This window comes from Schistocerca americana, chromosome 5 (genome assembly GCF_021461395.2).
Source record: "Schistocerca americana isolate TAMUIC-IGC-003095 chromosome 5, iqSchAmer2.1, whole genome shotgun sequence".
NCBI lineage: Eukaryota > Metazoa > Arthropoda > Insecta > Orthoptera > Acrididae > Schistocerca > Schistocerca americana.
Window position 1 is genome coordinate 97,808,757 of NC_060123.1, and position 24,698 is coordinate 97,833,454.

The window sequence follows — 24,698 nt, forward strand, 5'->3', positions numbered from 1 at the left end:
AGCTGCGCACAGCTACACGGACTCGGCACATGGAATGTTCGCTCAGGTTAAGCATTTTACGCAAACACAGTGAGGGCCACTGTGTCGAAAATGGCGTCCTGCGTCCTGAACTTGCCCATTTCTGGAATGTGAAAAATGCGTTAGCACTATGCCAGGAGGTCATAGCCCTCCATACTGTGGATGGCTATGCTGCTCCCCAGACAGCTAATTTGAAGCTGTACACAGATGCCATTGGGGTCTATTGGAAGCGAATAAATTAGCTGTGCACAGCTACACGGACTCGGCACATGGAATGTTCGCTCAGGTTAAGCATTTTATGCAAACACAGTGAGGGCCACTGTGTCGAAAATGGCGTCCTGAACTTGCCCATTTCTGGAATGTGAAAAATGCGTTAGCACTATGCCAGGAGGTCATAGCCCTGCATACTGTGGATGGCTATGCTGCTCCCCAGACAGCTAATATGAAGCTGTACACAGATGCCATTGGGGTCTATTGGAAGCAAATAAATTAGCTGTGCACAGCTACACGGACTCGGCACATGGAATGTTCGCTCAGGTTAACCATTTTATGCAAACACAGTGAGGGCCACTGTGTCGAAAATGGCGTCCTGCGTCCTGAACTTGCCCATTTCTGGAATGTGAAAAATGCGTTAGCACTATGCCAGGAGGTCATAGCCCTCCATACTGTGGATGGCTATGCTGCTCCCCAGACAGCTAATTTGAAGCTGTACACAGATGCCATTGGGGTCTATTGGAAGCGAATAAATTAGCTGTGCACAGCTACACGGACTCGGCACATGGAATGTTCGCTCAGGTTAAGCATTTTATGCAAACACAGTGAGGGCCACTGTGTCGAAAATTGCGGCCTGAACTTGCCCATTTCTGGAATGTGAAAAATGCGTTAGCACTATGCCAGGAGGTCATAGCCCTGCATACTGTGGATGGCTATGCTGCTCCGCAGACAGCTAATTTGAAGCTGTACACAGATGCCATTGGGGTCTATTGGAAGCGAATAAATTAGCTGTGCACAGCTAGGGGACTCGGCACATGGAATGTTCGCTCAGGTTAAGCATTTTATGCAAACACAGTGAGGGCCACTGTGTCGAAAATGGCGTCCTGCGTCCTGAACTTGCCCATTTCTGGAATGTGAAAAATGCGTTCGCACTATGCTAGGAGGTCATAGCCCTCCATACTGTGGATGGCTATGCTGCTCCCCAGACAGCTAATTTGAAGCTGTACACAGATGCCGTTGGGGTCTATTGGAAGCGAATAAATTAGCTGTGCACAGCTAGGGGACTCGGCACATGGAATGTTCGCTCAGGTTAAGCATTTTATGCAAACACAGTGAGGGCCACTGTGTCGAAAATGGCGTCCTGCGTCCTGAACTTGCCCATTTCTGGAATGTGAAAAATGCGTTAGCACTATGCCAGGAGGTCATAGCCCTGCATACTGTGGATGGCTATGCTGCTCCCCAGACAGCTAATTTGAAGCTGTACACAGATGCCATTGGGGACTATTGGAAGCGAATAAATTAGCTGTGCACAGCTACACGGACTTGGCACATGGAATGTTCGCTCAGGTTAAGCATTTTATGCAAACACAGTTAGGGCCACTGTGTCGAAAATGGCGTCCTGCGTCCTGAACTTGCCCATTTCTGGAATGTGAAAAATGCGTTAGCACTATGCCAGGAGGTCATAGCCCTGCATACTGTGGATGGCTATGCTGCTCCCCAGACAGCTAATTTGAAGCTGTACACAGATGCCATTGGGGTCCATTGGAAGCGAATAAATTAGCTGTGCACAGCTACACGGACTCGGCACATGGAATGTTCGCTCAGGTTAAGCATTTTATGCAAACACAGTTAGGGCCACTGTGTCGAAAATGGCGTCCTGCGTCCTGAACTTGCCCATTTCTGGAATGTGAAAAATGCGTTAGCACTATGCCAGGAGGTCATAGCCCTGCATACTGTGGATGGCTATGCTGCTCCCCAGACAGCTAATTTAAGCTGTACACAGATGCCATTGGGGTCTATTGGAAGCGAATAAATTAGCTGTGCACAGCTACACGGACTCGGCACATGGAATGTTCGCTCAGGTTAAGCATTTTATGCAAACACAGTGAGGGCCACTGTGTCGAAAATGGCGTCCTGCGTCCTGAACTTGCCCATTTCTGGAATGTGAAAAATGCGTTAGCACTATGCCAGGAGGTCATAGCCCTCCATACTGTGGATGGCTATGCTGCTCCCCAGACAGCTAATTTGAAGCTGTACACAGATGCCATTGGGGTCTATTGGAAGCGAATAAATTAGCTGTGCACAGCTACACGGACTCGGCACATGGAATGCTCGCTCAGGTTAAGCATTTTATGCAAACACAGTGAGGGCCACTGTGTCGAAAATGGCGTCCTGAACTTGCCCATTTCTGGAATGTGAAAAATGCGTTAGCACTATGCCAGGAGGTCATAGCCCTGCATACTGTGGATGGCTATGCTGCTCCCCAGACAGCTAATTTGAAGCTGTACACAGATGCCATTGGGGTCTATTGGAAGCGAATAAATTTGCTGTGCACAGCTAGGGGACTCGGCACATGGAATGTTCGCTCAGGTTAAGCATTTTATGCAAACACAGTGAGGGCCACTGTGTCGAAAATGGCGTCCTGCGTCCTGAACTTGCCCATTTCTGGAATGTGAAAAATGCGTTAGCACTATGCCAGGAGGTCATAGCCCTGCATAGTGTGGAGGGCTATGCTGCTCCCCAGACAGCTAATTTGAAGCTGTACACAGATGCCATTGGGGTCTATTGGAAGCGAATAAATTTGCTGTGCACAGCTACACGGACTCGGCACATGGAATGTTCGCTCAGGTTAAGCATTTTATGCAAACACAGTGAGGGCCACTGTGTCGAAAATGGCGTCCTGCATCCTGAACTTGCCCATTTCTGGAATGTGAAAAATGCGTTAGCACTATGCCAGGAGGTCATAGCCCTGCATAGTGTGGATGGCTATGCTGCTCCCCAGACAGCTAATTTGAAGCTGTACACAGATGCCATTGGGGTCTATTGGAAGCGAATAAATTTGCTGTGCACAGCTACACATACTCGGCACATGGAATGTTCGCTCAGGTTAAGCATTTTATGCAAACACAGTTAGGGCCACTGTGTCGAAAATGGCGTCCTGAACTTGCCCATTTCTGGAATGTGAAAAATGCGTTAGCACTATGCCAGGAGGTCATAGCCCTGCATACTGTGGATGGCTATGCTGCTCCCCAGACAGCTAATTTGAAGCTGTACACAGATGCCATTGGGGTCTATTGGAAGCGAATAAATTTGCTGTGCACAGCTACACGGACTCGGCACATGGAATGTTCGCTCAGGTTAAGCATTTTATGCAAACACAGTGAGGGCCACTGTGTCGTAAATGGCGTCCTGCGTCCTGAACTTGCCCATTTCTAGAATGTGAAAAATGCGTTAGCACTATGCCAGGAGGTCATAGCCCAGCATACTGTGGATGGCTATGCTGCTCCCCAGACAGCTAATTTGAAGCTGTACACAGATGCCATTGGGGTCTATTGGAAGCGAATAAATTAGCTGTGCACAGCTACACGGACTCGGCACATGGAATGTTCGCTCAGGTTAAGCATTTTATGCAAACACTGTTAGGGCCACTGTGTCGAAAATGGCGTCCTGCGTCCTGAACTTGCCCATTTCTGGAATGTGAAAAATGCGTTAGCACTATGCCAGGAGGTCATAGCCCTGCATGCTGTGGATGGCTATGCTGCTCCCCAGACAGCTAATTTGAAGCTGTACACAGATGCCATTGGGGTCTATTGGAAGCGAATAAATTAGCTGTGCACAGGTACACGGACTCGGCACATGGAATGTTCGCTCAGGTTAAGCATTTTATGCAAACACAGTGAGGGCCACTGTGTCGAAAATGGCGTCCTGCGTCCTGAACTTGCCCATTTCTGGAATGTGAAAAATGCGTTAGCACTATGCCAGGAGGTCATAGCCCTCCATACTGTGGATGGCTATGCTGCTCCCCAGACAGCTAATTTGAAGCTGTACACAGATGCCATTGGGGTCTATTGGAAGCGAATAAATTAGCTGTGCACAGCTACACGGCTCGGCACATGGAATGTTCGCTCAGGTTAAGCGTTTTATGCAAACACAGTGAGGGCCACTGTGTCGAAAATGGCGTCCTGAACTTGCCCATTTCTGGAATGTGAAAAATGCGTTAGCACTATGCCAGGAGGTCATAGCCCTGCATAGTGTGGATGGCTATGCTGCTCCCCAGACAGCTAATTTGAAGCTGTACACAGATGCCATTGGGGTCTATTGGAAGCGAATAAATTTGCTGTGCACAGCTACACGGACTCGGCACATGGAATGTTCACTCAGGTTAAGCATTTTATGCAAACACAGTGAGGGCCACTGTGTCGAAAATGGCGTCCTGAACTTGCCCATTTCTGGAATGTGAAAAATGCGTTAGCACTATGCCAGGAGGTCATAGCCCTGCATACTGTGGATGGCTATGCTGCTCCCCAGACAGCTAATTTGAAGCTGTACACAGATGCCATTGGGGTCTATTGGAAGCGAATAAATTAGCTGTGCACAGCTACACGGACTCGGCACATGGAATGTTCGCTCAGGTTAAGCATTTTATGCAAACACAGTGAGGGCCACTGTGTCGAAAATTGCGTCCTGCGTCCTGAACTTGCCCATTTCTGGAATGTGAAAAATGCGTTAGCACTATGCCAGGAGGTCATAGCCCTCCATACTGTGGATGGCTATGCTGTTCCCCAGACAGCTAATTTGAAGCTGTACACAGATGCCATTGGGGTCTATTGGAAGCGAATAAATTAGCTGTGCACAGCTACACGGACTCGGCACATGGAATGTTCGCTCAGGTTAAGCATTTTATGCAAACACAGTGAGGGCCACTGTGTCGAAAATGGCGTCCTGAACTTGCCCATTTCTGGAATGTGAAAAATGCGTTAGCACTATGCCAGGAGGTCATAGCCCTGCATACTGTGGATGGCTATGCTGCTCCCCAGACAGCTAATTTGGAGCTGTACACAGATGCCATTGGGGTCTATTGGAAGCAAATAAATTAGCTGTGCACAGCTACACGGACTCGGCACATGGAATGTTCGCTCAGGTTAAGCATTTTATGCAAACACAGTGAGGGCCACTGTGTCGAAAATGGCGTCCTGTGTCCTGAACTTGCCCATTTCTGGAATGTGAAAAATGCGTTAGCACTATGCCAGGAGGTCATAGCCCTCCATACTGTGGATGGCTATGCTGCTCCCCAGACAGCTAATTTGAAGCTGTACACAGGTGCCATTGGGGTCTATTGGAAGCGAATAAATTAGCTGTGCACAGCTACACGGACTCGGCACATGGAATGTTCGCTCAGGTTAAGCATTTTATGCAAACACAGTGAGGGCCACTGTGTCGAAAATGGCGTCCTGCGTCCTGAACTTGCCCATTTCTGGAATGTGAAAAATGCGTTAGCACTATGCCAGGAGGTCATAGCCCTGCATACTGTGGATGGCTATGCTGCTCCCCAGACAGCTAATTTGAAGCCGTACACAGATGCCATTGGGGTCTATTGGAAGCGAATAAATTAGCTGTGCATAGCTAGGGGACTCGGCACATGGAATGTTCGCTCAGGTTACGCATTTTATGCAAACACAGTCAGGGCCACTGTGTCGAAAATGGCGTCCTGCGTCCTGAACTTGCCCATTTCTGGAATGTGAAAAATGCGTTAGCACTATGCCAGGAGGTCATAGCCCTGCATACTGTGGATGGCTATGCTGCTCTCCAGACAGCTAATTTGAAGCTGTACACAGATGCCATTGGGGTCTATTGGAAGCGAATAAATTAGCTGTGCACAGCTACACGGACTCGGCACATGGAATGTTCGCTCAGGTTAAGCATTTTATGCAAACACAGTGAGGGCCACTGTGTCGAAAATGGCGTCCTGAACTTGCCCATTTCTGGAATGTGAAAAATGCGTTAGCACTATGCCAGGAGGTCATAGCCCTCCATACTGTGGATGGCTATGCTGCTCCCCAGACAGCTAATTTGAAGCTGTACACAGATGCCATTGTGGTCTATTGGAAGCGAATAAATTAGCTGTGCACAGCTACACGGACTCGGCACATGGAATGTTCGCTCAGGTTAAGCATTTTATGCAAACACAGTGAGGGCCACTGTGTCGAAAATGGCGTCCTGCGTCCTGAACTTGCCCATTTCTGGAATGTGAAAAATGCGTTAGCACTATGCCAGGAGGTCATTGCCCTCCATACTGTAGATGGCTATGCTGCTCCCCAGACAGCTAATTTGAAGCTGTACACAGATGCCATTGGGGTCTATTGGAAGCGAATAAATTAGCTGTGCACAGGTACACGGACTCGGCACATGGAATGTTCGCTCAGGTTAAGCATTTTATGCAAACACAGTGAGGGCCACTGTGTCGAAAAGGGCGTCCTGCGTCCTGAACTTGCCCATTTCTGGAATGTGAAAAATGCGTTAGCACTATGCCAGGAGGTTATAGCCCTCCATACTGTGGATGGCTATGCTGGTCCCCAGACAGCTAATTTGAAGCTGTACACAGATGCCATTGGGGTCTATTGGAAGCGAATAAATTAGCTGTGCACAGCTACACGGACTCGGCACATGGAATGTTCGCTCAGGTTAAGCATTTTATGCAAACACAGTGAGGGCCACTGTGTCGAAAATGGCGTCCTGCGTCCTGAACTTGCCCATTTCTGGAATGTGAAAAATGCGTTAGCACTATGCCAGGAGGACATAGCCCTCCATACTGTGGATGGCTATGCTGCTCCCCAGACAGCTAATTTGAAGCTGTACACAGATGCCATTGGGGTCTATTGGAAGCGAATAAATTAGCTGTGCACAGCTAAGGGACTCGGCACATGGAATGTTCGCTCAGGTTAAGCATTTTATGCAAACACAGTGAGGGCCACTGTGTCGAAAATGGCGTCCTGTGTCCTGAACTTGCCCATTTCTGGAATGTGACAAATGCGTTAGCACTATGCCAGGAGGTCACAGCCCTGCATACTGTGGATGGCTATGCTGCTCCCCAGACAGCTAATTTGAAGCTGTACACAGATGCCATTGGGGTCTATTGGAAGCGAATAAATTAGCTGTGCACAGCTACACGGACTCGGCACATGGAATGTTCGCTCAGGTTAAGCATTTTATGCAAACACAGTGAGGGCCACTGTGTCGAAAATGGCGTCCTGCGTCCTGAACTTGCCCATTTCTGGAATGTGAAAATGCGTTAGCACTATGCCAGGAGGTCATAGCCCTCCATACTGTGGATGGCTATTCTGCTCCCCAGACAGCTAATTTGAAGCTGTACACAGATGCCATTGGGGTCTATTGGAAGCGAATAAATTAGCTGTGCACAGCTACACGGACTCGGCACATGGAATGTTCGCTCAGGTTAAGCATTTTATGCAAACACAGTGAGGGCCACTGTGTCGAAAATGGCGTCCTGCGTCCTGAACTTGCCCATTCCTCGAATGTGAAAAATGCGTTAGCACTATGCCAGGAGGTCATAGCCCTCCATACTGTGGATGGCTATGCTGCTCCCCAGACAGCTAATTTGAAGCTGTACACAGATGCCATTGGGGTCTATTGGAAGCGAATAAATTAGCTGTGCACAGCTACACGGACTCGGCACATGGAATGTTCGCTCAGGTTAAGCATTTTATGCAAACACAGTGAGGGCCACTGTGTCGAAAATGGCGTCCTGCGTCCTGAACTTGCCCATTTCTGGAATGTGAAAAATGCGTTAGCACTATGCCAGGAGGTCATAGCCCTGCATACTGTGGATGGCTATGCTGCTCCCCAGACAGCTAATTTGAAGCTGTACACAGATGCCATTGGGGTCTATTGGAAGCGAATAAATTAGCTGTGCACAGCTAGGGGACTCGGCACATGGAATGTTCGCTCAGGTTAAGCATTTTATGCAAACACAGTGAGGGCCACTGTGTCGAAAATGGCGTCCTGCGTCCTGAACTTGCCCATTTCTGGAATGTGAAAAATGCGTTAGCACTATGCCAGGAGGTCATAGCCCTCCATACTGTGGATGGCTATGCTGCTCCCCAGACAGCTAATTTGAAGCTGTACACAGATGCCATTGGGGTCTATTGGAAGCGAATAAATTAGCTGTGCACAGCTACACGGACTCGGCACATGGAATGTTCGCTCAGGTTAAGCATTTTATGCAAACACAGTGAGGGCCACTGTGTCGAAAATGGCGTCCTGCGTCCTGAACTTGCCCATTTCTGGAATGTGAAAAATGCGTTAGCACTATGCCAGGAGGTCATAGCCCTCCATACTGTGGATGGCTATGCTGCTCCCCAGACAGCTAATTTGAAGCTGTACACAGATGCCATTGGGGTCTATTGGAAGCGAATAAATTAGCTGTGCACAGCTACACGGACTCGGCACATGGAATGTTCGCTCAGGTTAAGCATTTTATGCAAACACAGTGAGGGCCACTGTGTCGAAAATGGCGTCCATCGTCCTGAACTTGCCCATTTCTGGAATGTGACAAATGCGTTAGCACTATGCCAGGAGGTCACAGCCCTCCATACTGTGGATGGCTATGCTGCTCCCCAGACAGCTAATTTGAAGCTGTACACAGATGCCATTGGGGTCTATTGGAAGCGAATAAATTAGCTGTGCACAGCTACACGGACTCGGCACATGGAATGTTCGCTCAGGTTAAGCATTTTATGCAAACACAGTGAGGGCCACTGTGTCGAAAATGGCGTCCTGCGTCCTGAACTTGCCCATTTCTGGAATGTGACAAATGCGTTAGCACTATGCCAGGAGGTCATAGCCCTGCATACTGTGGATGGCTATGCTGCTCCCCAGACAGCTAATTTGAAGCTGTACACAGATGCCATTGTGGTCTATTGGAAGCGAATAAATTAGCTGTGCACAGCTAGGGGACTCGGCACATGGAATGTTCGCTCAGGTTAAGCATTTTATGCAAACACAGTGAGGGCCACTGTGTCGAAAATGGCGTCCTGCGTCCTGAACTTGCCCATTTCTGGAATGTGAAAAATGCGTTAGCACTATGCCAGGAGGTCATAGCCCTCCATACTGTGGATGGCTATGCTGGTCCCCAGACAGCTAATTTGAAGCTGTACACAGATGCCATTGGGGTCTATTGGAAGCGAATAAATTAGCTGTGCACAGCTACACGGACTCGGCACATGGAATGTTCGCTCAGGTTAAGCATTTTATGCAAACACAGTGAGGGCCACTGTGTCGAAAATGGCGTCCTGCGTCCTGAACTTGCCCATTTCTGGAATGTGAAAAATGCGTTAGCACTATGCCAGGAGGTCATAGCCCTCCATACTGTGGATGGCTATGCTGCTCCCCAGACAGCTAATTTGAAGCTGTACACAGATGCCATTGGGGTCTATTGGAAGCGAATAAATTAGCTGTGCACAGCTAGGGGACTCGGCACATGGAATTTTCGCTCAGGTTAAGCATTTTATGCAAACACAGTGAGGGCCACTGTGTCGAAAATGGCGTCCTGCGTCCTGAACTTGCCCATTTCTGGAATGTGAAAAATGCATTAGCACTATGCCAGGAGGTCATAGCCCTGCATACTGTGGATGGCTATGCTGCTCCCCAGACAGCTAATTTGAAGCTGTACACAGATGCCATTGGGGTCTATTGGAAGCGAATAAATTAGCTGTGCACAGCTAGGGGACTCGGCACATGGAATGTTCGCTCAGGTTAAGCATTTTATGCAAACACAGTGAGGGCCACTGTGTCGAAAATGGCGTCCTGCGTCCTGAACTTGCCCATTTCTGGAATGTGACAAATGCGTTAGCACTATGCCAGGAGGTCATAGCCCTCCATACTGTGGATGGCTATGCTGCTCCCCAGACAGCTAATTTGAAGCTGCACACAGATGCCATTGGGGTCTATTGGAAGCGAATAAATTAGCTGTGCACAGCTACACGGACTCGGCACATGGAATGTTCGCTCAGGTTAAGCATTTTATGCAAACACAGTGAGGGCCACTGTGTCGAAAATGGCGTCCTGCGTCCTGAACTTGCCCATTTCTGGAATGTGAAACATGCGTTAGCACTATGCCAGGAGGTCATAGCCCTCCATACTGTGGATGGCTATGCTGCTCCCCAGACAGCTAATTTGAAGCTGTACACGGATGCCATTGGGGTCTATTGGAAGCGAATAAATTAGCTGTGCACAGCTACACGGACTCGGCACATGGAATGTTCGCTCAGGTTAAGCATTTTATGCAAACACAGTGAGGGCCACTGTGTCGAAAATGGCGTCCTGCGTCCTGAACTTGCCCATTTCTGGAATGTGACAAATGCGTTAGCACTATGCCAGGAGGTCATAGCCCTGCATACTGTGGATGGCTATGCTGCTCCCCAGACAGCTAATTTGAAGCTGTACACAGATGCCATTGGGGTCTATTGGAAGCGAATAAATTAGCTGTGCACAGCTACACGGACTCGGCACATGGAATGTTCGCTCAGGTTAAGCATTTTATGCAAACACAGTGAGGGCCACTGTGTCGAAAATGGCGTCCTGCGTCCTGAACTTGCCCATTTCTGGAATGTGAAAAATGCGTTAGCACTATGCCAGGAGGTCATAGCCCTCCATACTGTGGATGGCTTTGCTGCTCCCCAGACAGCTAATTTGAAGCTGTACACAGATGCCATTGGGGTCCATTGGAAGCGAATAAATTAGCTGTGCACAGCTACACGGACTCGGCACATGGAATGTTCGCTCAGGTTACGCATTTTATGCAAACACAGTGAGGGCCACTGTGTCGAAAATGGCGTCCTGCGTCCTGAACTTGCCCATTTCTGGAATGTGAAAAATGCGTTAGCACTATGCCAGGAGGTCATAGCCCTCCATACTGTGGATGGCTATGCTGCTCCCCAGACAGCTAATTTGAAGCTGTACACAGATGCCATTGGGGTCTATTGGAAGCGAATAAATTAGCTGTGCACAGCTACACGGACTCGGCACATGGAATGTTCGCTCAGGTTAAGCATTTTATGCAAACACAGTGAGGGCCACTGTGTCGAAAATGGCGTCCTGCGTCCTGAACTTGCCCATTTCTGGAATGTGAAAAATGCGTTAGCACTATGCCAGGAGGTCATAGCCCTCCATTCTGTGGATGGCTATGCTGCTCCCCAGACAGCTAATTTGAAGCTGTACACAGATGCCATTGGGGTCTATTGGAAGCGAATAAATTAGCTGTGCACAGCTACACGGACTCGGCACATGGAATGTTCACTCAGGTTAAGCATTTTATGCAAACACAGTGAGGGCCACTGTGTCGAAAATGGCGTCCTGCGTCCTGAACTTGCCCATTTCTGGAATGTGAAAAATGCGTTAGCACTATGCCAGGAGGTCATACCCTGCATTCTGTGGATGGCTATGCTGCTCCCCAGACAGCTAATTTGAAGCTGTACACAGATGCCATTGGGGTCTATTGGAAGCGAATAAATTAGCTGTGCACAGCTACACGGACTCGGCACATGGAATGTTCGCTCAGGTTAAGCATTTTATGCAAACACAGTGAGGGCCACTGTGTCGAAAATGGCGTCCTGCGTCCTGAACTTGCCCATTTCTGGAATGTGAAAAATGCGTTATCACTATGCCAGGAGGTCATAGCCCTGCATACTGTGGATGGCTATGCTGCTCCCCAGACAGCTAATTTGAAGCTGTACACAGATGCCATTGGGGTGTATTGGAAGCGAATAAATTAGCTGTGCACAGCTACACGGACTCGGCACATGGAATGTTCGCTCAGGTTAAGCATTTTATGCAAACACAGTGAGGGCCACTGTGTCGAAAATGGCGTCCTGCGTCCTGAACTTGCCCATTTCTGGAATGTGAAAAATGCGTTAGCACTATGCCAGGAGGTCATAGCCCTCCATACTGTGGATGGCTATGCTGCTCCCCAGACAGCTAATTTGAAGCTGTACACAGATGCCATTGGGGTCTATTGGAAGCGAATAAATTAGCTGTGCACAGCTACACGGACTCGGCACATGGAATGTTCGCTCAGGTTAAGCATTTTATGCAAACACAGTGAGGGCCACTGTGTCGAAAATGGCGTCCTGCGTCCTGAACTTGCCCATTTCTGGAATGTGACAAATGCGTTAGCACTATGCCAGAAGGTCATAGCCCTGCATACTGTGGATGGCTATGCTGCTCCCCAGACAGCTAATTTGAAGCTGTACACAGATGCCATTGGGGTCTATTGGAAGCGAATAAATTAGCTGTGCACAGCTACACGGACTCGGCACATGGAATGTTCGCTCAGGTTAAGCATTTTATGCAAACACAGTGAGGGCCACTGTGTCGAAAATGGCGTCCTGCGTCCTGAACTTGCCCATTTCTGGAATGTGAAAAATGCGTTAGCACTATGCCAGGAGGTCATAGCCCTGCATACTGTGGATGGCTATGCTGCTCCCCAGACAGCTAATTTGAAGCTGTACACAGATGCCATTGGGGTCTATTGGAAGCAAATAAATTAGCTGTGCACAGCTACACGGACTCGGCACATGGAATGTTCGCTCAGGTTAAGCATTTTATGCAAACACAGTGAGGGCCACTGTGTCGAAAATGGCGTCCTGCGTCCTGAACTTGCCCATTTCTGGAATGTGAAAAATGCGTTAGCACTATGCCAGGAGGTCATAGCCCTCCATACTGTGGATGGCTATGCTGCTCCCCAGACAGCTAATTTGAAGCTGTACACAGATGCCATTGGGGTCTATTGGAAGCGAATAAATTAGCTGTGCACAGCTACACGGACTCGGCACATGGAATGTTCGCTCAGGTTAAGCATTTTATGCAAACACAGTGAGGGCCACTGTGTCGAAAATGGCGTCCTGCGTCCTGAACTTGCCCATTTCTGGAATGTGAAAAATGCGTTAGCACTATGCCAGGAGGTCATAGCCCTGCATACTGTGGATGGCTATGCTGCTCCCCAGACAGCTAATTTGAAGCTGTACACAGATGCCATTGGGGTCTATTGGAAGCGAATAAATTAGCTGTGCACAGCTACACGGACTCGGCACATGGAATGTTCGCTCAGGTTAAGCATTTTATGCAAACACAGTGAGGGCCACTGTGTCGAAAATGGCGTCCTGCGTCCTGAACTTGCCCATTTCTGGAATGTGAAAAATGCGTTAGCACTATGCCAGGAGGTCATAGCCCTCCATACTCTGGATGGCTATGCTGCTCCCCAGACAGCTAATTTGAAGCTGTACACAGATGCCATTGGGGTCTATTGGAAGCGAATAAATTAGCTGTGCACAGCTACACGGACTCGGCACATGGAATGTTCGCTCAGGTTAAGCATTTTATGCAAACACAGTGAGGGCCACTGTGTCGAAAATGGCGTCCTGCGACCTGAACTTGCCCATTTCTGGAATGTGACAAATGCGTTAGCACTATGCCAGGAGGTCATAGCCCTGCATACTGTGGATGGCTATGCTGCTCCCCAGACAGCTAATTTGAAGCTGTACACAGATGCCATTGGGGTCTATTGGAAGCGAATAAATTAGCTGTGCACAGCTACACGGACTCGGCACATGGAATGTTCGCTCAGGTTAAGCATTTTATGCAAACACAGTGAGGGCCACTGTGTCGAAAATGGCGTCCTGCGTCCTGAACTTGCCCATTTCTGGAATGTGAAAAATGCGTTAGCACTGTGCCAGGAGGTCATAGCCCTCCATACTGTGGATGGCTATGCTGCTCCCCAGACAGCTAATTTGAAGCTGTACACAGATGCCATTGGGGTCTATTGGAAGCGAATAAATTAGCTGTGCACAGCTACACGGACTCGGCACATGGAATGTTCGCTCAGGTTAAGCATTTTATGCAAACACAGTGAGGGCCACTGTGTCGAAAATGGCGTCCTGCGTCCTGAACTTGCCCATTTCTGGAATGTGAAAAATGCGTTAGCACTATGCCAGGAGGTCATAGCCCTCCATACTGTGGATGGCTATGCTGCTCCCCAGACAGCTAATTTGAAGCTGTACACAGATGCCATTGGGGTCTATTGGAAGCGAATAAATTAGCTGTGCACAGCTACACGGACTCGGCACATGGAATGTTCGCTCAGGTTAAGCATTTTATGCAAACACAGTGAGGGCCACTGTGTCGAAAATGGCGTCCTGCCTCCTGAATATGCCCATTTCTGGAATGTGACAAATGCGTTAGCACTATGCTAGGAGGTCATAGCCCTGCATACTGTGGATGGCTATGCTGCTCCCCAGACAGCTAATTTGAAGCTGTACACAGATGCCATTGGGGTCTATTGGAAGCGAATAAATTAGCTGTGCACAGCTAGGGGACTCGGCACATGGAATGTTCGCTCAGGTTAAGCATTTTATGCAAACACAGTGAGGGCCACTGTGTCGAAAATGGCGTCCTGCGTCCTGAACTTGCCCATTTCTGGAATGTGAAAAATGCGTTAGCAGTATGCCAGGAGGTCATAGCCCTGCATATTGTGGATGGCTATGCTGCTCCCCAGACAGCTAATTTGAAGCTGTACACAGATGCCATTGGGGTCTATTGGAAGCGAATAAATTAGCTGTGCACAGCTACACGGACTCGGCACATGGAATGTTCGCTCAGGTTAAGCATTTTATGCAAACACAGTGAGGGCCACTGTGTCGAAAATGGCGTCCTGCGTCCTGAACTTGCCCATTTCTGGAATGTGAAAAATGCGTTAGCACTATGCCAGGAGGTCATAGCCCTGCATACTGTGGATGGCTATGCTGCTCCCCAGACAGCTAATTTGAAGCCGTACACAGATGCCATTGGGGTCTATTGGAAGCGAATAAATTAGCTTTGCACAGATAGGGGACTCGGCACATGGAATGTTCGCTCAGGTTACGCATTTTATGCAAACACAGTCAGGGCCACTGTGTCGAAAATGGCGTCCTGCGTCCTGAACTTGCCCATTTCTGGAATGTGAAAAATGCGTTAGCACTATGCCAGGAGGTGATAGCGCTCCATACTGTGGATGGCTATGCTGCTCCCCAGACAGCTAATTTGAAGCTGTACACAGATGCCATTGGGGTCTATTGGAAGCGAATAAATTAGCTGTGCACAGCTACACGGACTCGGCACATGGAATGTTCGCTCAGGTTAAGCATTTTATGCAAACTCAGTGAGGGCCACTGTGTCGAAAATGGCGTCCTGCGTCCTGAACTTGCCCATTTCTGGAATGTGAAAAATGCGTTAGCACTATGCCAGGAGGTCATAGCCCTCCATACTGTGGATGGCTATGCTGCTCCCCAGACAGCTAATTTGAAGCTGTACACAGATGCCATTGGGGTCTATTGGAAGCGAATAAATTAGCTGTGCACAGCTACACGGACTCGGCACATGGAATGTTCGCTCAGGTTAAGCATTTTATGCAAACACAGTGAGGGCCACTGTGTCGAAAATGGCGTCCTGCGTCCTGAACTTGCCCATTTCTGGAATGTGAAAAATGCGTTAGCACTATGCCAGGAGGTCATAGCCCTGCATACTGTGGATGGCTATGCTGCTCCCCAGACAGCTAATTTGAAGCTGTACACAGATGCCATTGGGGTCTCTTGGAAGCAAATAAATTAGCTGTGCACAGCTACACGGACTCGGCACATGGAATGTTCGCTCAGGTTAAGCATTTTATGCAAACACAGTGAGGGCCACTGTGTCGAAAATGGCGTCCTGCGTCCTGAACTTGCCCATTTCTGGAATGTGACAAATGCGTTAGCACTATGCCAGGAGGTCATAGCCCTCCATACTGTGGATGGCTATGCTGCTCCCCAGACAGCTAATTTGAAGCTGTACACAGATGCCATTGGGGTCTATTGGAAGCGAATAAATTAGCTGTGCACAGCTACACGGACTCGGCACATGGAATGTTCGCTCAGGTTAAGCATTTTATGCAAACACAGTGAGGGCCACTGTGTCGAAAATGGCGTCCTGCGTCCTGAACTTGCCCATTTCTGGAATGTGAAAAATGCGTTAGCACTATGCCAGGAGGTCATAGCCCTCCATACTGTGGATGGCTATGCTGCTCCCCAGACAGCTAATTTGAAGCTGTACACAGATGCCATTGGGGTCTATTGGAAGCGAATAAATTAGCTGTGCACAGCTACACGGACTCGGCACATGGAATGTTCGCTCAGGTTAAGCATTTTATGAAAACACAGTGAGGGCCACTGTGTCGAAAATGGCGTCCTGCGTCCTGAACTTGCCCATTTCTGGAATGTGAAAAATGCGTTAACACTATGCCAGGAGGTCATAGCCCTCCATACTCTGGATGGCTATGCTGCTCCCCAGACAGCTAATTTGAAGCTGTACACAGATGCCATTGGGGTCTATTGGAAGCGAATAAATTAGCTGTGCACAGCTACACGGACTCGGCACATGGAATGTTCGCTCAGGTTAAGCATTTTATGCAAACACAGTGAGGGCCACTGTGTCGAAAATGGCGTCCTGCGACCTGAACTTGCCCATTTCTGGAATGTGACAAATGCGTTAGCACTATGCCAGGAGGTCATAGCCCTGCATACTGTGGATGGCTATGCTGCTCCCCAGACAGCTAATTTGAAGCTGTACACAGATGCCATTGGGGTCTATTGGAAGCGAATAAATTAGCTGTGCACAGCTACACGGACTCGGCACATGGAATGTTCGCTCAGGTTAAGCATTTTATGCAAACACAGTGAGGGCCACTGTGTCGAAAATGGCGTCCTGCGTCCTGAACTTGCCCATTTCTGGAATGTGAAAAATGCGTTAGCACTATGCCAGGAGGTCATAGCCCTCCATACTGTGGATGGCTATGCTGCTCCCCAGACAGCTAATTTGAAGCTGTACACAGATGCCATTGGGGTCTATTGGAAGCGAATAAATTAGCTGTGCACAGCTACACGGACTCGGCACATGGAATGTTCGCTCAGGTTAAGCATTTTATGCAAACACAGTGAGGGCCACTGTGTCGAAAATGGCGTCCTGCGTCCTGAACTTGCCCATTTCTGGAATGTGAAAAATGCGTTAGCACTATGCCAGGAGGTCATAGCCCTCCATACTGTGGATGGCTATGCTGCTCCCCAGACAGCTAATTTGAAGCTGTACACAGATGCCATTGGGGTCTATTGGAAGCGAATAAATTAGCTGTGCACAGCTACACGGACTCGGCACATGGAATGTTCGCTCAGGTTAAGCATTTTATGCAAACACAGTGAGGGCCACTGTGTCGAAAATGGCGTCCTGCCTCCTGAACTTGCCCATTTCTGGAATGTGACAAATGCGTTAGCACTATGCTAGGAGGTCATAGCCCTGCATACTGTGGATGGCTATGCTGCTCCCCAGACAGCTAATTTGAAGCTGTACACAGATGCCATTGGGGTCTATTGGAAGCGAATAAATTAGCTGTGCACAGCTAGGGGACTCGGCACATGGAATATTCGCTCAGGTTAAGCATTTTATGCAAACACAGTGAGGGCCACTGTGTCGAAAATGGCGTCCTGCGTCCTGAACTTGCCCATTTCTGGAATGTGAAAAATGCGTTAGCACTATGCCAGGAGGTCATAGCCCTGCATATTGTGGATGGCTATGCTGCTCCCCAGACAGCTAATTTGAAGCTGTACACAGATGCCATTGGGGTCTATTGGAAGCGAATAAATTAGCTGTGCACAGCTACACGGACTCGGCACATGGAATGTTCGCTCAGGTTAAGCATTTTATGCAAACACAGTGAGGGCCACTGTGTCGAAAATGGCGTCCTGCGTCCTGAACTTGCCCATTTCTGGAATGTGAAAAATGCGTTAGCACTATGCCAGGAGGTCATAGCCCTGCATACTGTGGATGGCTATGCTGCTCCCCAGACAGCTAATTTGAAGCCGTACACAGATGCCATTGGGGTCTATTGGAAGCGAATAAATTAGCTGTGCACAGATAGGGGACTCGGCACATGGAATGTTCGCTCAGGTTACGCATTTTATGCAAACACAGTCAGGGCCACTGTGTCGAAAATGGCGTCCTGCGTCCTGAACTTGCCCATTTCTGGAATGTGAAAAATGCGTTAGCACTATGCCAGGAGGTCATAGCGCTCCATACTGTGGATGGCTATGCTGCTCCCCAGACAGCTAATTTGAAGCTGTACACAGATGCCATTGGGGTCTATTGGAAGCGAATAAATTAGCTGTGCACAGCTACACGGACTCGGCACATGGAATGTTCGCTCAGGTTAAGCATTTTATGCAAACTCAGTGAGGGCCACTGTGTCGAAAATGGCGTCCTGCGTCCTGAACTTGCCCATTTCTGGAATGTGAAAAATGCGTTAGCACTATGCCAGGAGGTCATAGCCCTCCATACTGTGGATGGCTATGCTGCTCCCCAGACAGCTAATTTGAAGCTGTACACAGATGCCATTGGGGTCTATTGGAAGCGAATAAATTAGCTGTGCACAGCTACACGGACTCGGCACATGGAATGTTCGCTCAGGTTAAGCATTTTATGCAAACACAGTCAGGGCCACTGTGTCGAAAATGGCGTCCTGCGTCCTGAACTTGCCCATTTCTGGAATGTGAAAAATGCGTTAGCACTATGCCAGGAGGTCATAGCCCTGCATACTGTGGATGGCTATGCTGCTCCCCAGACAGCTAATTTGAAGCTGTACACAGATGCCATTGGGGTCTCTTGGAAGCAAATAAATTAGCTGTGCACAGCTACACGGACTCGGCACATGGAATGTTCGCTCAGGTTAAGCATTTTATGCAAACACAGTGAGGGCCACTGTGTCGAAAATGGCGTCCTGCGTCCTGAACTTGCCCATTTCTGGAATGTGAAAAATGCGTTAGCACTATGCCAGGAGGTCATAGCCCTCCATACTGTGGATGGCTATGCTGCTCCCCAGACAGCTAATTTGAAGCTGTACACAGATGCCATTGGGGTCTATTGAAAGCGAATAAATTAGCTGTGCACAGCTACACGGACTCGGCACATGGAATGTTCGCTCAGGTTAAGCATTTTATGCAAACACAGTGAGGGCCACTGTGTCGAAAATGGCGTCCTGCGTCCTGAACTTGCCCATTTCTGGAATGTGAAAAATGCGTTAGCACTATGCCAGGAGGTCATAGCCCTCCATACAGTGGATGGCTATGCTGCTCCCCAGACAGCTAATTTGAAGCTGTACACAGATGCCATTGGGGTCTATTGGAAGCGAATAAATTAGCTGTGCACAGCTACACGGACTCGGCACATGGAATGTTCGCTCAGGTTAAGCATTTTATGAAAACACAGTGAGGGCCACTCTGTCGAAAATGGCGTCCTGCGTCCTGAACTTGCCCATTTCTGGAATGTGAAAAATGCGTTAGCACTATGCCAGGAGGTCATAGCCCTCCATACTGTGGATGGCTATGCTGCTCCCCAGACAGCTAATTTGAAGCTGTACACAGATGCCATTGGGGTCTATTGGAAGCGAATAAATTAGCTGTGCACAGCTACACGGACTCGGCACATGGAATGTTCGCTCAGGTTACGCATTTTATGCTAACACAGTCAGGGCCACTGTGTCGAAAATGGCGTCCTGCGTCCTGAACTTGCCCATTTCTGGAATGTGAAAAATGCGTTAGCACTATGCCAGGAGGTCATAGCCCTGCATACTGTGGATGGCTATGCTGCTCCCCAGACAGCTAATTTGAAGCTGTACGCAGATGCCATTGGGGTCTATTGGAAGCGAATAAATTAGCTGTGCACAGCTACACGGACTCGGCACATGGAATGTTCGCTCAGGTTAAGCATTTTATGCAAACACAGTGAGGGCCACTGTGTCGAAAATGGCGTCCTGCGTCCTGAACTTGCCCATTTCTGGAATGTGAAAAATGCGTTAGCACTATGCCAGGAGGTCATAGCCCTCCATACTGTGGATGGCTATGCTGCTCCCCAGACAGCTAATTTGAAGCTGTACACAGATGCCATTGGGGTCTATTGGAAGCGAATAAATTAGCTGTGCACAGCTACACGGACTCGGCACATGGAATGTTCGCTCAGGTTAAGCATTTTATGCAAACACAGTGAGGGCCACTGTGTCGAAAATGGCGTCCTGCGTCCTGAACTTGCCCATTTCTGGAATGTGAAAAATGCGTTAGCACTATGCCAGGAGGTCATAGCCCTGCATACTGTGGATGGCTATGCTGCTCCCCAGACAGCTAATTTGAAGCTGTACACAGATGCCATTGGGGTCTATTGGAAGCGAATAAATTAGCTGTGCACAGCTACACGGACTCGGCACATGGAATGTTCGCTCAGGTTAAGCATTTTATGCAAACACAGTGAGGGCCACTGTGTCGAAAATGGCGTCCTGCGTCCTGAACTTGCCCATTTCTGGAATGTGAAAAATGCGTTAGCACTATGCCAGGAGGTCATAGCCCTCCATACTGTGGATAGCTATGCTGCTCCCCACACAGCTAATTTGAAGCTGTACACAGATGCCATTGGGGTCTATTGGAAGCGAATAAATTAGCTGTGCACAGCTACACGGACTCGGCACATGGAATGTTCGCTCAGGTTAAGCATTTTATGCAAACACAGTGAGGGCCACTGTGTCGAAAATGGCGTCCTGCGTCCTGAACTTGCCCATTTCTGGAATGTGAAAAATGCGTTAGCACTATGCCAGGAGGTCATAGCCCTCCATACTGTGGATGGCTATGCTGCTCCCAGACAGCTAATTTGAAGCTGTACACAGATGCCATTGGGGTCTATTGGAAGCGAATAAATTAGCTGTGCACAGCTACACGGACTCGGCACATGGAATGTTCGCTCAGGTTAAGCATTTTATGGAAACACAGTGAGGGCCACTGTGTCGAAAATGGCGTCCTGCGTCCTGAACTTGCCCATTTCTGGAATGTGAAAAATGCGTTAGCACTATGCCAGGAGGTCATAGCCCTCCATACTGTGGATGGCTATGCTGCTCCCCAGACAGCTAATTTGAAGCTGTACACAGATGCCATTGGGGTCTATTGGAAGCGAATAAATTAGCTGTGCACAGCTACACGGACTCGGCACATGGAATGTTCGCTCAGGTTAAGCATTTTATGCAAACACAGTGAGGGCCACTGTGTCGAAAATGGCGTCCTGCGTCCTGAACTTGCCCATTTCTGGAATGTGAAAAATGCGTTAGCACTATGCCAGGAGGTCATAGCCCTGCATACTGTGGATGGCTATGCTGCTCCCCAGACAGCTAATTTGAAGCTGTACACAGATGCCATTGGGGTCTATTGGAAGCAAATAAATTAGCTGTGCACAGCTACACGGACTCGGCACATGGAATGTTCGCTCAGGTTAAGCATTTTATGCAAACACAGTGAGGGCCACTGTGTCGAAAATGGCGTCCTGCGTCCTGAACTTGCCCATTTCTGGAATGTGAAAAATGCGTTAGCACTATGCCAGGAGGTCATAGCCCTCCATACTGTGGATGGCTACGCTGCTCCCCAGACAGCTAATTTGAAGCTGTACACAGATGCCATTGGGGTCTATTGGAAGCGAATAAATTAGCTGTGCACAGCTACACGGACTCGGCACATGGAATGTTCATTCAGGTTAAGCATTTTATGCAAACACAGTGAGGGCCACTGTGTCGAAAATGGCGTCCTGCGTCCTGAACTTGCCCATTTCTGGAATGTGAAAAATGCGTTAGCACTATGCCAGGAGGTCATAGCCCTGCATACTGTGGATGGCTATGCTGCTCCCCAGACAGCTAATTTGAAGCCGTACACAGATGCCATTGGGGTCTATTGGAAGCGAATAAATTAGCTGTGCACAGCTAGGGGACTCGGCACATGGAATGTTCGCTCAGGTTACGCATTTTATGCAAACACAGTCAGGGCCACTGTGTCGAAAATGGCGTCCTGCGTCCTGAGCTTGCCCATATCTGGAATGTGAAAAATGCGTTAGCACTATGCCAGGAGGTCATAGCCCTCCATACTGTGGATGGCTATGCTGCTCCCCAGACAGCTAATTTGAAGCTGTACACAGATGCCATTGGGGTCTATTGGAAGCGAATAAATTAGCTGTGCACAGCTACACGGACTCGGCACATGGAATGTTCGCTCAGGTTAAGCATTTTATGCAAACACAGTCAGGGCCACTGTGTCGAAAATGGCGTCCTGCGTCCTGAACTTGCCCATTTCTGGAATGTGAAAAATGCGTTAGCACTATGCCAGGAGGTCATAGCCCTGCATACTGTGGATGGCTATGCTGCTCCCCAGACAGCTAATTTGAAGCTGTACACAGATGCCATTGGGGTCTATTGGAAGCGAATAAATTAGCTGTGCACAGCTACACGGACTCGGCACATGGAATGTTCGCTCAGGTTAAGCATTTTATGCAAACACAGTGAGGGCCACTGTGTCGAAAATGGCGTCCTGCGTCCTGAACTTGCCCATTTCTGGAATGTGAAAAATGCGTTAGCACTATGCCAGGAGGTCATAGCCCTGCATACTGTGGATGGCTATGCTGCTCCCCAGACAGCTAATTTGAAGCTGTACACAGATGCCATTGGGGTCTATTGGAAGCGAATAAATTAGCTGTGCACAGCTACACGGACTCGGCACATGGAATGTTCGCTCAGGTTAAGCATTTTATGTAAACACAGTGAGGGCCACTGTGTCGAAAATGGCGTCCTGCGTCCTGAACTTGCCCATTTCTGGAATGTGAAAAATGTGTTAGCACTATGCCAGGAGGTCATAGCCCTCCATACTGTGGATGGCTATGCTGCTCCCCAGACAGCTAATTTGAAGCTGTACACAGATGCCATTGGGGTCTATTGGAAGCGAATAAATTAGCTGTGCACAGCTACACGGACTCGGCACATGGAATGTTCGCTCAGGTTAAGCATTTTATGCAAACACAGTGAGGGCCACTGTGTCGAAAAAGGCGTCCTGCGACCTGAACTTGCCCATTTCTGGAATGTGACAAATGCGTTAGCACTATGCCAGGAGGTCATAGCCCTGCATACTGTGGATGGCTATGCTGCTCCCCAGACAGCTAATTTGAAGCTGTACACAGATGCCATTGGGGTCTATTGGAAGCGAATAAATTAGCTGTGCACAGCTACACGGACTCGGCACATGGAATGTTCGCTGAGGTTAAGCATTTTATGCAAACACAGTGAGGGCCACTGTGTCGAAAATGGCGTCCTGCGTCCTGAACTTGCCCATTTCTGGAATGTGAAAAATGCGTTAGCACTATGCCAGGAGGTCATAGCCCTCCATACTGTGGATGGCTATGCTGCTCCCCAGACAGCTAATTTGAAGCTGTACACAGATGCCATTGGGGTTTATTGGAAGCGAATAAATTAGCTGTGCACAGCTACACGGACTCGGCACATGGAATGTTCGCTCAGGTTAAGCATTTTATGCAAACACAGTGAGGGCCACTGTGTCGAAAATGGCGTCCTGCGTCCTGAACTTGCCCATTTCTGGAATGTGACAAATGCGTTAGCACTATGCCAGGAGGTCATAGCCCTGCATACTGTGGATGGCTATGCTGCTCCCCAGACAGCTAATTTGAAGCTGTACACAGATGCCATTGGGGTCTATTGGAAGCGAATAAATTAGCTGTGCACAGCTACACGGACTCGGCACATGGAATGTTCGCTCAGGTTAAGCATTTTATGCAAACACAGTGAGGGCCACTGTGTCGAAAATGGCGTCCTGCCTCCTGAACTTGCCCATTTCTGGAATGTGACAAATGCGTTAGCACTATGCCAGGAGGTCATAGCCCTGCATACTGTGGATGGCTATGCTGCTCCCCAGACAGCTAATTTGAAGCTGTACACAGATGCCATTGGGGTCTATTGGAAGCGAATAAATTAGCTGTGCACAGCTAGGGGACTCGGCACATGGAATGTTCGCTCAGGTTACGCATTGTATGCAAAGACAGTGAGGGCCACTGTGTCGAAAATGGCGTCCTGCGTCCTGAAGTTGCCCATTTCTGGAATGTGAAAAATGCGTTAGCACTATGCCAGGAGGTCATAGCCCTGCATATTGTGGATGGCTATGCTGCTCCCCAGACAGCTAATTTGAAGCTGTACACAGATGCCATTGGGGTCTATTGGAAGCGAATAAATTAGCTGTGCACAGCTACATGGACTCGGCACATGGAATGTTCGCTCAGGTTAAGCATTTTATGCAAACACAGTGAGGGCCACTGTGTCGAAAATGGCGTCCTGCGTCCTGAACTTGCCCATTTCTGGAATGTGAAAAATGCGTTAGCACTATGCCAGAAGGTCATAGCCCTGCATACTGTGGATGGCTATGCTGCTCCACAGACAGCTAATTTGAAGCCGTACACAGATGCCATTGGGGTCTATTGGAAGCGAATAAATTAGCTGTGCACAGCTAGGGGACTCGGCACATGGAATGTTCGCTCAGGTTACGCATTTTATGCAAACACAGTCAGGGCCACTGTGTCGAAAATGGCGTCCTGCGTCCTGAACTTGCCCATTTCTGGAATGTGAAAAATGCGTTAGCACTATGCCAGAAGGTCATAGCGCTCCATACTGTGGATGGCTATGCTGCTCCCCAGACAGCTAATTTGAAGCTGTACACAGATGCCATTGGGGTCTATTGGAAGCGAATAAATTAGCTGTG